Source organism: Centruroides sculpturatus, unplaced genomic scaffold (genome assembly GCF_000671375.1).
Source record: "Centruroides sculpturatus isolate CEXI.00-Female unplaced genomic scaffold, Cexi_2.0 scaffold211, whole genome shotgun sequence".
Lineage (NCBI taxonomy): Eukaryota > Metazoa > Arthropoda > Arachnida > Scorpiones > Buthidae > Centruroides > Centruroides sculpturatus.
In genome coordinates this window covers 779,201-793,203 of record NW_019384472.1, presented here as the reverse complement: position 1 = coordinate 793,203, position 14,003 = coordinate 779,201, and the positions used below count along the sequence as shown (strand labels likewise).

General features: G+C 28.4%; 1 long non-coding RNA gene across 1 annotated transcript in view; it reads right to left on the bottom strand.

Annotated features, from left to right (window-relative positions):
- Positions 1–7,009: 7,009 nt before the first annotated feature.
- Positions 7,010–14,003, bottom strand: part of LOC111621221 — a 14,240-nt gene continuing 7,246 nt past the window's right edge. Inside the window, exons 2-3 of the long non-coding RNA XR_002756029.1 lie at positions 11,202–11,306; positions 7,010–11,100 (exon numbers count right to left, since the gene is read on the bottom strand). This is a non-coding gene — a long non-coding RNA (uncharacterized LOC111621221). The remainder of the gene's footprint in view (positions 11,101–11,201; positions 11,307–14,003) is intronic.

Here is a 14,003-nt window from a genome sequence, read left to right as displayed (position 1 = left end):
AATATATAATTACTTTGTTCTTCAAACAGTTTTATATTATATTATATTTAATAAATAATCAACTGGTTACTAGAATTTTGGCATTTAAAAACATCTATTGCTCTGTCTTTAGAAGCATCCTCTAAATTAAAATGTGAACACTCTAATCTTAATTTATAAAATTAATTTAAATGAGGTTTTGAAGATGTTCCAAAAAGCACTTATAAATGTTAAAATTCCTTTACAGGCTGATTATTTTTGTATTGTTTAATTATAATAATAAAAATTTATAACACAAACTAAATTTTACTTATATTTTCTACAACATATATATACATATAAATTATATATATGTATGTATTTATATATATATATAATATACAAATGCCAATGGATTATTGTTTGATAGAAATTCACGTATAACTTCAACATAAACCAATATTGACATTTACAACAGATGATGCAATTCACAGAAGTAACAAAGAATGACAAACATTTTATTACATTTGCAAAACTTATATATATATTTAATTTCATTATATAGCAAGTACTTTCTCATCTTTTTATTATAAACTTATAAATATCTAATGTGCACAAATTTATTCAAAATCTGTCACTGAATAGAAGTTTTTTTTTATGTATATACAGTATACAATATACTTTTCCCATAAAGAATGGAAATAGTTTTGATTTCATCGTACATGCAAATTGCACATACGTCTGTTTTTTTTTCTATTCTGAAGTTGTCTGGGAAGCAAAAACTGTACAAATCTTTATTTTACTTGACCATAAATTAAAGAAGATATGAATTCCAACTTTTAAAAATAATTCAGTCTTTTCTATTAGTTGTTCTCATTACAAGTTTTGTTTTGTCAGGCTGTAATAAAAAGTTAATTTTACATAAAATATTTTAGTTACAAATCAATATTAACTTAGTTTATATTTTGAGAGATAATAAACAAAAAAGAATTTACTTACGGGCAGGATACTGAACCAACATGTTAAATCTTCTGAAACAATCATAATTGCTCCTGCGTTGTCAAATTCGCCACAGTAATTTGGAGCACTGAATAAAGTAACAAGCTGGAAAAAATAACATAAGTTAGATCTGTTTATATCAAATACAAGCATACAAAAATAATGAATAATCTTATATGATTAAGATAAAATATAACAGAAAGAATTGAAATATAAATGCCAGTAAACATCATTGGATTTCCTGGTCTAATATTGGCTACTTTCCAATAGAACAACTTCCTAAAGCAAATGACATGGAATTAGGGGGTTCAAAAATATTTTCAATGTGATAAAATACTGACTTCAATTCAAATTGATGTTCTTAGAGCAAAACTTTTTGAAAATTCAAGGGCTTTGTACCCATCATCAGAAATCAATGAAATAGTTTTTGCTCTAAGAAAAGTTTGGATTAAATTTACATTTGAAGAACTTTCTTAACAAATAAATTATTGACTCCTATAATTTAGTCTATTTTATTTTAATATATTCACTTTACCTCAATCATCTATTTTATCAACATAACCATTACAATTGAATTGTTGCAAGTCTGGATGTTGTTATAAAAATTATTCTTGTTAAAATAACTTATATACCAGTATTAAGTCATTTTTTATATTTAATAACAGCTTAAAATTATATGAAAGCTATTTTTTAAATAAGGTCTGTTTTTTAATAAGAAGAAAAATACTGTAAATATTATTAAAATATATTTTTTTCCCATATTCTACATACTTTTATCTACTTTTCTACATAATTTCCATTTTTGTTCAAACATCTATCATACTGCTCAACAATTTTTTGAATTCAGACTTCAAATATATCTGCCACCTGTGAGAAAGCCGAATCCATGACTGTAGTTTTCACTTTGTCATCATTGAACCGTTGGCCACCAAAAAACTTCTTTAAGTATCGAAATAAATGAAAATCACTGGGTGCAAGGTGTGGATTTAAGGTGGATGATACAGTTGTTCCCATCCAAAAGAACTGATTAGACCTTGTGTTTGTGCAGAAACATGTGGCCTTGCATTGTCATGGAGCAACATCACACAGGAAGACATGCCACTTGTTTTGTATGGCATGCCGGAATTTTCTCAAGATCACACAATATCCATCAGAATTGATTGTTGTGCCTCTTGGCATAAAATCCACTAACAAAATCCCTTTCCTGTTCCAAAAGACAGTTTCCATAATTTTCCGTGCTGAAATGGACTGTTTGGCTTTCACTTTAGTTGGCGAAGATGTGTGTCCCATTCCATTGACTGTTGCTTGGACTCGGGAGTCATGTGAGACACCCAAGTCTCATCTCCTGTAACAATGTGGTCCAACAATTCATCTCCTTCATGATCGTATAGAGTCAAATACGATAAAGCACTGCCCAATCTTTTTGTTTTGTGATCAGAAAGCAGTCTTGGAACCCACCGAGAACACAATTTTCAATAATTCAGTTTCTCCGAAACAATGGTATACAAAACTGATCTTGAAACCTGTGGAAATTCAATTGGTAACATTTAAATCGTGAATTGTCGGTCCTCTCGAATTTTGTTATCTACATCACAAACCAAATCTTCAGAAATCAGAGGTCAGCCAGGGTGTGGCTCATCATGCACATTAACCTGTCCGTCCTTGAACATTCTCACCCACTTTTGAACTTTACAATCACTCATAGCATTATCATCATAAACTTCACAAATGTGACGGTGAATTTCTGCTGCTGCCAAGTTTCTTGCACTCAAGAATTGAATAACAGATCATATCTCACAGTCGGCGGGCAACTCAATTTTCTTAAACATTATAAACTTGTACAGCTCAGCACACAGACAGATGATACAGCTGCAAATGATGTCTAAATGTATGCAAAGCATGCTTGGAGTAGACGCACCTATGCACTGCCACGATCGCACGTCATTCTCACTCTCATTCACAAACAGACCTTATTTAAAAAATAGCCCTCATACATCAAATTTTAAATATAAATTTTGCGATTTTGTTGTAACTATTGTTCATTTATTCCTATTGTAAATTATCAAATTTACAATAGAAATATGAATAAAAGAAGAACAATTGTTACCAATTTTATTTAAGTAATAACCAACCTCAAATAGTAGATGCGGCTACTATTTGAGGATTTCTGAAAACTTCAGGAAACAACATGAAATTAATAAAAATTGTACTGTGGATAGATACTGTATTTATTTATTTATTTAATAAACCTATAACAAGTCCAGCAGAACGGTGTATACTTCTGCACATCCCGTTCTGCTGGACTCTTTATAGGTTTGAAGTTGTGTTATATTTGGTTATGGTCTGGTTCTTTAGAGGATTTAATAATAGTTATCAATTTTAAATTAAGAAATTATATTTATTACATGTTTTTTCTTTAATAATGTACACATTAAACTGTCTTAAGCAAGGTTCACATTATCATACAAACTGCTATGAAGGGGATATGAACTGCAAGTTCATCCACTTTCAGCAAGTGCTTGACAGTTGGATCAGTTAGGAGTTGAGATACTCTCAACTCCTAACTGATCCAAACTTTAATTCATTTGACCAATCAAATTTTTACAACTAGTGTTCAATATTTTTTCTAATCACATTTTAACTTAGTTTGTGTCATGTAATGTACAGTAGATCCCCCTATAAAACCGTTTCCTATAGTTATGATTCCTATAAAAATTGTGGCAGTANCCAATACATCATTTTAATTTTTATAAAAAAAAAAGTATCAGCAAATTATATTTATTTGTCAAGTTACACAACTTTTAAATCATCCTATATATATAAAATAGGCAGTGTTTTATTTAAATAAAAAAAAAATTGTAGCTTTTTCAGTAACTCTTTACCAGAAATTATCTTCCTAGATTTTGTAATATGTTAATTTCAGTACTAAAAGTTGGGAGGTTTTTTATTTGAAAGACAATAGGAAATGCATTGATTTAAGATGTAAAGGCCAATAATGGTAATTATTCCATTTTGTGTTCTATGTAATAATGTATTTCGAGAAATGCTGCACTATATTCAAATTGAAAATTATATTTTCTCATCTACATTTCGTTATTTCATTAATCTTTAAAATCTAAATTTCTTCTAATTTTTCAATCTTGTACTGAATTCAAAACAAGAAATTTGCCTAATTTTGCTAATAATTACTTTTCTACGAACCACAACGAAGTAATCTGTGTCTTTTAGTTTTTCTTTTTTCCTTAAAAATTTATATTTTATGATAAAAATTTATTATTCGGCTAATTTTCATCGAGACAATTTCTAGTTTTGTTAATATACTTATTCATTTTACTATACAATAATAGAGTGGTACATTAAAATATACCCAGCTAAAATTTCTCTCTTTTTTTTTTTTACAGCTATTTTTTGATTTGAAAACTTAATTAATTGTCAAGCAAAAATCAGAATAATAATGAAGCACATTATGAAAAAATAAATTAATCTTAAAGTAAATACATAAGATATTCAGAAAATTTGCAATAATATTTTTGGAAGATGATTCCTTTTTGTCTACAGAGAAATATTTTAGGTTGATTTAAATAACTCTTTGAGAAACATTGTTATTTACTCATTAAAAACTAATTTTAATGAATTCATATTGTTAAATCATCTGCTGGATTATCTATTGGGCTGTGTTAAGGCTTTATTAGATTGAATATACTCCAATCAGACAGTCAGATGGATGTTAAGGTGGCAACCTATACTCTGAGGATCAGGGATCAATTCCAGACAGGTAGAAAACTCCCAGGAATTTTTCAGGGGTAGTCTGTTCAGGTATGTCAAACCCTGTCCCTCACTACACAGTCACACCATTGTGGGCTTGTAGCCATATTGCCAAATAATCTGGCAGATTGTTTGGCAATATGGCTATGTCAGATAGTTGTTTACTAAGTATTTAAAGAATTCATTTTTTTTTTAATTTATTTTTAACAAGCATCAGAAATGGCAACATACAAAGAAAGAAAAAAAGCAACATTCTTATTAAAGAAATTTCTCAATAGTAAAATTCAATTGAAATTGCCTTTTCTAAAACAAAACTTACTGAAAATTTTTAGAAAAGAAATTGTTGAATATTTTCATTTCAGAAAAAGTAATGCAGGTTGGGAGAAAAGACTTTTTAAAAAATGTTTTCCAATAAAATTATTGTGGGTTTTAAGAAACAATGTATTAAAACTAACATTTATTTATGGATTATGCAATTTGAAAGAAAAAGCATCATTATAATATATGAATTTATTTATTTAGAAATTCCATAAGCATATGAATATGATTATAATATATTCTCTCATGTTTGTCATTAGATTCTATTCAAATTATGCAAGCAATCTGGCCATTTTCACCATGGACAGATCCAAGAGTCTTCCCATTGACACAAAAATTAAAATTTATTTGTGTGAAACATCAAAACATTGTTTTTAACAACATTTTTAATGGCAGATATGGTTCATTGGACCATTATTGGATATGGTCATCGTGCATATGTTAATAACAGGTCTTTATTAATAATTTTTGAGTTAGCCCCTCTTTGGATCTGCTACTGGCTTAAGCAAATAATAAATATATTCTCATAATAAATAATGGCATCATCATAATTTTATTTTTAGAAATTGTTAATAAATGCAAGTTTTAGATTTTATTATTATTTTTATTTATTTAAACTGTTCAAGGAATCAAGTTCATAAAATTTTATAACACATTTTCTGAACATTTTGTATGTACACGTATAACTGCAAGTTTATAAAATTAAAAATTAAATACAGTTCAATTTTAGAAGTCATTAAAAACCTTTTTTCTAAAAGATTCTAGAGTAAAGAATAGTTCTATTCTAAGATTAATGGTATTTGTTTTGATATGCTTCAATGTAAACACTTACAAAAGTATTCTGCTTAAGAAAGCTGAATATTTTTTTATATGCTTTAAGCATAATATAGCATCTAAATATCAAAATAACCAGAAATTTTTTGATTAAATCATTTAATTAATCCAATTTAAATAGAGATTTAGGCTATTAGGAAACTGAAGTAGTTGATGTGTGCCTTATGCTGTAAGGTGAGTGGACAGAATTGCCAAATTGCATCAGTGTGCACCCACTTGGTTACATTTCAGTGGCAAATCAAGCCAAATTAAGAGAAAGAGTGAAGGTATTCAGACAGTGTTTTTTAGTTTGAGAAACATCCATGAAGAATTAGTAGCTGCCTATTATTATAAAAGGATACTGTAGTTTGGTGCACCAGAGAAATTAATATTGCATCTCCCATAATAAAAGAAATGACAATACTCTCAAAAAAAATTGATTTCTGTTAATAACTAGTATGCCAATCTGGGTTAGTTGAGGTAAGTGGGGAGAAATGTTGCTTACTAGAGAATGCAAGATAGAATTCCTTCCATGTGACCCAGTCTCTCCATATTCCTACCCGCCTAGAATGCACATACATAATTTATAACATGGAATTTGTTCTGTTTGTCCACCTACCTTCCCAAGTGTGTGCTTATCTTAAGGGATCCAGATTTGAGTCTGAGTCAGATCTTTAGAAATTTTTATGGATGACAAAACTCAGACACATTGAGACCATCATTTGCCCTATCATGGCTTGATTTGTGATGAAAATTTAAAAAAATAAAAAAGGATAAATGGTCTACAGAGAAAAAAGAATTCAAATAAGATTCAGAAATTAAAAGTTTAAAGGTTTTTTAACAACTTCTAAAACTTCAATGCATTTAATTTTAATATCAGATTAAAAATAAACAGTAGCTTAATGTAAGTTTTAAAAAAGTCTTAGATTTTTTACTTACTACTAATAAATTATAATAAAGAATTAATTAAATATAAATAAATTATAGATATATTTCTTTAAAATATTTCTCTGACAAGTCAAAAATATGATATATTTTATAGTTTATAACATGCAAAATCAGTTTTTATTTACAGATTTTAAATTTTGATTTAATTTAATTTGCACTCTCTTAACCGAAAGAATTATTTTATTACCTAATTAGAATGTCTATGTCAAGAAATTATAAATATTTTTATTAAAAATGTCATATTGTTTATTTTTACTGTATTAAATTTAGGCTGGTAAATTTTGTCTTTTGATTCTGGATTTAATTTTGATATTCAAGCAATTTTTAACTTCAAGAATTATTGGGAATATGAATGACTGAATCCAATTATAAATAGAAATATAAAAACGTTTGATTTCTTTTCATGATTATAAATTTGAGAAGAAAGTCCATTCTCTTATGACATTTTTCTGCATATAACTCATTTAAAGATGTTGCATGAATACAGCAAGTTCTCACTTAAGATCGTTTCATTACAATATTACTAAGGAAAAATACAAGTACATTTGCAATCATTTGCAACTATTGTTGTTGAATTTTCATTATAAATAGTAAAACTGATTCTGTGTGGTGGAAATAAATACCAGAGGTAGCAAATATGCTCCAATTAGAGTAATGCTAACAGAATTCATCCAGTAGTGATCCTTAAGCAGGAAATGTTTCATAATTTTCACAACAGCAAATATTTTTGGCCTTCATCAAAGGCCTGTGTCTTTGATGGAGACATTTTCCTGCTGGAAGAGTGTTTAAGGTTCATTACACGTTATTGAATAAAAAAACTTCCAGCTTTTGAAATATTTCTTGAGTTAACAGAATTATATTTTTGTTTTTATCAATTATTCTACAGTAAAATTGGTTTCTTTATGTTGCAGTTTTCAAGAACCTACTGATGATTGTTAAGAAACACTTGCTATACATTTTAATTGTATGTCTGGTTCTGAAGCTGTTGCATCTATAAATGATATTTTCCTCAAAATTAGAATGTATCAAAGAATAAATAATAATTTTAGGCATTTCTGATGTTCTACAATTTTGTCATGGCATTGAAAATAATAATGTTTTTTAGTTCATATGCTCCTAAAGTTGAGCATATCAGCTTGTAGCCATGTTAGAGAAACTATATCTTTGTATTTATTTTTTTTTAGAAATGAAACATTATTAACATTTATAAGAAAATAAATTACTTTTATATTTTGATATTTCTTGAAAATATTTCAATATTCACAGTTACATGAATTCTATATAGGCTATACCAGTCTATAAATATTTTATTATAGGAATTCTGAAATTTCATCTATAGACAGCATACTTAAGGAAGTTCCTCAAACATAAATCCAATTTAAACTGCTTTTAGAATAAAATCTGTTTAGAAAATCTAAGTGCTTTTGGACGAAAGTCTCTCATAGGGAATCAGCAAGAAATTTTTCTTGTTGACTCCTGATCATATAGAATCTCAAAGCACTTGGGTTTATTAAAAAGTTTTTTCTTCAAGAAGATCAATTTGAATTGGATTTAATCTATCAACTCTGTAGAATTTAAATCAATATCATTTCAGATAAAGAAAGAGTCAGTTTCTGTCAAAAACAGTATATTTATTCTTCATACCATTAACATTTTTATTATTTGTCATTAGATTGAGTTTAGATTTAATGGACAATTAATATATATGTACAGTACATTGCTGATATATACAGTGCATACAGTACAGGCCCAATCCAGTGCAGGATTTTTAAAAATGTGGAATTTTAAAAAATGTATTGTTTTCATAACATAGTTTACTAATTTTTACAATGTAGGTTGTAGGCATTCTGTTTGGTAAAACTACAGATCTGAATGAGTGGTTTCTGATCCCGTAGACAACCAAAAAAGTCAAAGGAACCATACTTCTAATTGTGACCCTTGGTGAGATATTGTTTTGTGGTAGCTGCTTGTTTAAACACACAATAGGCTTAACAGAGAGGCTTAATGACTCCACTTGTATCCCAGTTGTAGTTGGTGCAATGGCTTTTCTTGTGTTTTATGAGCTTTTAAAAGTATCTAATAAAGTAGAAAACAGTTCATTTTTAGTGTTATTTTGAGAAATAGTTCTGGATTTTTTCACTTTTAAATTTTACCCCATTTTTGGGGTCTTCAAAATTCCAGATGTAGCCCCCCAAAATTGGCCTATCTCATGAAAGGCATTTGTAGACCATTGGGTCTTTTGACTTTTTTTTTAATCCTACAGGTATGGTCTCCAGCTCTGATAAACTCTCAACCACCTCATTCAGAGCTGCATTTATATCTTTCTTTTCTTTTTTAATTCTTCCCAAATAGCAGGTTAGTCTTGATACAATACATAGATTTCTGTACATCAAGTTAAGATTGTGCAAATAAATATTTTAAAAAATTAATGAAAATTTAAAACTGATTTTGTTCATGTTTATTATAATCAAATATTTGTAAAAAATATTTATTTTCATTGACTGTTTTTCATATCTTTCAACATTTGATTTTATCTAGGCACATTTTAATGTATCATTCTGTAAAATTATTTTAATTAAAATAAATAATAATATTTATCTTATTTCAATAATAATATAATATTTACAATTAAAAATATTTTAATCCATTGGCATTGATCTACAAAAAGCTATGCTAGATTTTTATAACTTAATATTTTTTAATTACTATACAGTAAATTCATAGAAGATTTTATGAAGATTAAATGTGAAAACCATGATTCTATGGGTAAAAACTTTTTTTTTTGTAAGTTGTACTAAGAAATAAGTTTAAAAAATCTTATTTAAAATTCAACAGATAAATTCACTAAAAAAAATAATAAATTTCTTGAATTTAGGAATATGTAAAAATTTTAAATTATTAATCATATAATAAAACAGTTTTAAAGACATGCTAGAATCTTGCTATTAATTCTGAAACTATCTTTTCCAAGATGAGTTGAGAAGGTATTTACATTGGTTACATTGATTATATTGATAACACACCTGTTAAGTTAGCTCCTCATATATAAATCCAATTTAAACTGCTCTTTTGGAGTGAAAATATATTAGGACAGTCGAGTGCTTTCATGCTACATGCCTATCATCGGATATCAATAAGAGAAATAAGGTCAGCAGATGACAGATCACTGCTGGTGTTGTCTTTCGTCGCTCCCAGATAATGGACATTGAGCTCAAAATCACTTGAATTTTCTTTCCCCCCAAGAAATACAGTATGAATTGGATTATAAGAAGACAGTTAAAAGAAGAGATAACTACTGTAAATTTAATAACAATTACAGTATTCATATATCTTTTCTTTTAAAGTTACACTATTAAAATATCTTAAATGTGATCATAATAAGATTACAAGACAAATTTAAAACTTTCATTAATACAGTACTTTCCTCACAACATCAGTAAAATAATATATAATTACTTTGTTCTTCAAACAGTTTTATATTATATTATATTTAATAAATAATCAACTGGTTACTAGAATTTTGGCATTTAAAAACATCTATTGCTCTGTCTTTAGAAGCATCCTCTAAATTAAAATGTGAACACTCTAATCTTAATTTATAAAATTAATTTAAATGAGGTTTTGAAGATGTTCCAAAAAGCACTTATAAATGTTAAAATTCCTTTACAGGCTGATTATTTTTGTATTGTTTAATTATAATAATAAAAATTTATAACACAAACTAAATTTTACTTATATTTTCTACAACATATATATACATATAAATTATATATATGTATGTATTTATATATATATATAATATACAAATGCCAATGGATTATTGTTTGATAGAAATTCACGTATAACTTCAACAGAAACCAATATTGACATTTACAACAGATGATGCAATTCACAGAAGTAACAAAGAATGACAAACATTTTATTACATTTGCAAAACTTATATATATATTTAATTTCATTATATAGCAAGTACTTTCTCATCTTTTTATTATAAACTTATAAATATCTAATGTGCACAAATTTATTCAAAATCTGTCACTGAATAGAAGTTTTTTTTTTATGTATATACAGTATACAATATACTTTTCCCATAAAGAATGGAAATAGTTTTGATTTCATCGTACATGCAAATTGCACATACGTCTGTTTTTTTTCTATTCTGAAGTTGTCTGGGAAGCAAAAACTGTACAAATCTTTATTTTACTTGACCATAAATTAAAGAAGATATGAATTCCAACTTTTAAAAATAATTCAGTCTTTTCTATTAGTTGTTCTCATTACAAGTTTTGTTTTGTCAGGCTGTAATAAAAAGTTAATTTTACATAAAATATTTTAGTTACAAATCAATATTAACTTAGTTTATATTTTGAGAGATAATAAACAAAAAAGAATTTACTTACGGGCAGGATACTGAACCAACATGTTAAATCTTCTGAAACAATCATAATTGCTCCTGCGTTGTCAAATTCGCCACAGTAATTTGGAGCACTGAATAAAGTAACAAGCTGGAAAAAATAACATAAGTTAGATCTGTTTATATCAAATACAAGCATACAAAAATAATGAATAATCTTATATGATTAAGATAAAATATAACAGAAAGAATTGAAATATAAATGCCAGTAAACATCATTGGATTTCCTGGTCTAATATTGGCTACTTTCCAATAGAACAACTTCCTAAAGCAAATGACATGGAATTAGGGGGTTCAAAAATATTTTCAATGTGATAAAATACTGACTTCAATTCAAATTGATGTTCTTAGAGTAAAACTTTTTGAAAATTCAAGGGCTTTGTACCCATCATCAGAAATCAATGAAATAGTTTTTGCTCTAAGAAAAGTTTGGATTAAATTTACATTTGAAGAACTTTCTTAACAAATAAATTATTGACTCCTATAATTTAGTCTATTTTATTTTAATATATTCACTTTACCTCAATCATCTGTTTTATCAACATAACCATTACAATTGAATTGTTGCAAGTCTGGATGTTGTTATAAAAATTATTCTTGTTAAAATAACTTATATACCAGTATTTAGTCATTTTTTATATTTAATAACAGCTTAAAATTATATGAAAGCTATTTTTTAAATAAGGTCTGTTTTTTAATAAGAAGAAAAATACTGTAAATATTATTAAAATATATTTTTTTCCCATATTCTACATACTTTTATCTACTTTTCTACATAATTTCCATTTTTGTTCAAACATCTATCATACTGCTCAACAATTTTTTGAATTCAGACTTCAAATATATCTGCCACCTGTGAGAAAGCCGAATCCATGACTGTAGTTTTCACTTTGTCATCATTGAACCGTTGGCCACCAAAAAACTTCTTTAAGTATCGAAATAAATGAAAATCACTGGGTGCAAGGTGTGGATTTAAGGTGGATGATACAGTTGTTCCCATCCAAAAGAACTGATTAGACCTTGTGTTTGTGCAGAAACATGTGGCCTTGCATTGTCATGGAGCAACATCACACAGGAAGACATGCCACTTGTTTTGTATGGCATGCCGGAATTTTCTCAAGATCACACAATATCCATCAGAATTGATTGTTGTGCCTCTTGGCATAAAATCCACTAACAAAATCCCTTTCCTGTTCCAAAAGACAGTTTCCATAATTTTCCGTGCTGAAATGGACTGTTTGGCTTTCACTTTAGTTGGCGAAGATGTGTGTCCCATTCCATTGACTGTTGCTTGGACTCGGGAGTCATGTGAGACACCCAAGTCTCATCTCCTGTAACAATGTGGTCCAACAATTCATCTCCTTCATGATCGTATAGAGTCAAAAACGATAAAGCACTGCCCAATCTTTTTGTTTTGTGATCAGAAAGCAGTCTTGGAACCCACCGAGAACACAATTTTCAATAATTCAGTTTCTCCGAAACAATGGTATACAAAACTGATCTTGAAACCTGTGGAAATTCAATTGGTAACATTTAAATCGTGAATTGTCGGTCCTCTCGAATTTTGTTATCTACATCACAAACCAAATCTTCAGAAATCAGAGGTCAGCCAGGGTGTGGCTCATCATGCACATTAACCTGTCCGTCCTTGAACATTCTCACCCACTTTTGAACTTTACAATCACTCATAGCATTATCATCATAAACTTCACAAATGTGACGGTGAATTTCTGCTGCTGCCAAGTTTCTTGCACTCAAGAATTGAATAACAGATCATATCTCACAGTCGGCGGGCAACTCAATTTTCTTAAACATTATAAACTTGTACAGCTCAGCACACAGACAGATGATACAGCTGCAAATGATGTCTAAATGTATGCAAAGCATGCTTGGAGTAGACGCACCTATGCACTGCCACGATCGCACGTCATTCTCACTCTCATTCACAAACAGACCTTATTTAAAAAATAGCCCTCATACATCAAATTTTAAATATAAATTTTGCGATTTTGTTGTAACTATTGTTCATTTATTCCTATTGTAAATTATCAAATTTACAATAGAAATATGAATAAAAGAAGAACAATTGTTACCAATTTTATTTAAGTAATAACCAACCTCAAATAGTAGATGCGGCTACTATTTGAGGATTTCTGAAAACTTCAGGAAACAACATGAAATTAATAAAAATTGTACTGTGGATAGATACTGTATTTATTTATTTATTTAATAAACCTATAACAAGTCCAGCAGAACGGTGTATACTTCTGCACATCCCGTTCTGCTGGACTCTTTATAGGTTTGAAGTTGTGTTATATTTGGTTATGGTCTGGTTCTTTAGAGGATTTAATAATAGTTATCAATTTTAAATTAAGAAATTATATTTATTACATGTTTTTTCTTTAATAATGTACACATTAAACTGTCTTAAGCAAGGTTCACATTATCATACAAACTGCTATGAAGGGGATATGAACTGCAAGTTCATCCACTTTCAGCAAGTGCTTGACAGTTGGATCAGTTAGGAGTTGAGATACTCTCAACTCCTAACTGATCCAAACTTTAATTCATTTGACCAATCAAATTTTTACAACTAGTGTTCAATATTTTTTCTAATCACATTTTAACTTAGTTTGTGTCATGTAATGTACAGTAGATCCCCCTATAAAACCGTTTCCTATAGTTATGATTCCTATAAAAATTGTGGCAGTATCCGTAAACAACGGTAAAAATAACTCCTATAATACGTAAAACGTCATCGGGCAGCCGAACTACTTTCCCGCCGTCC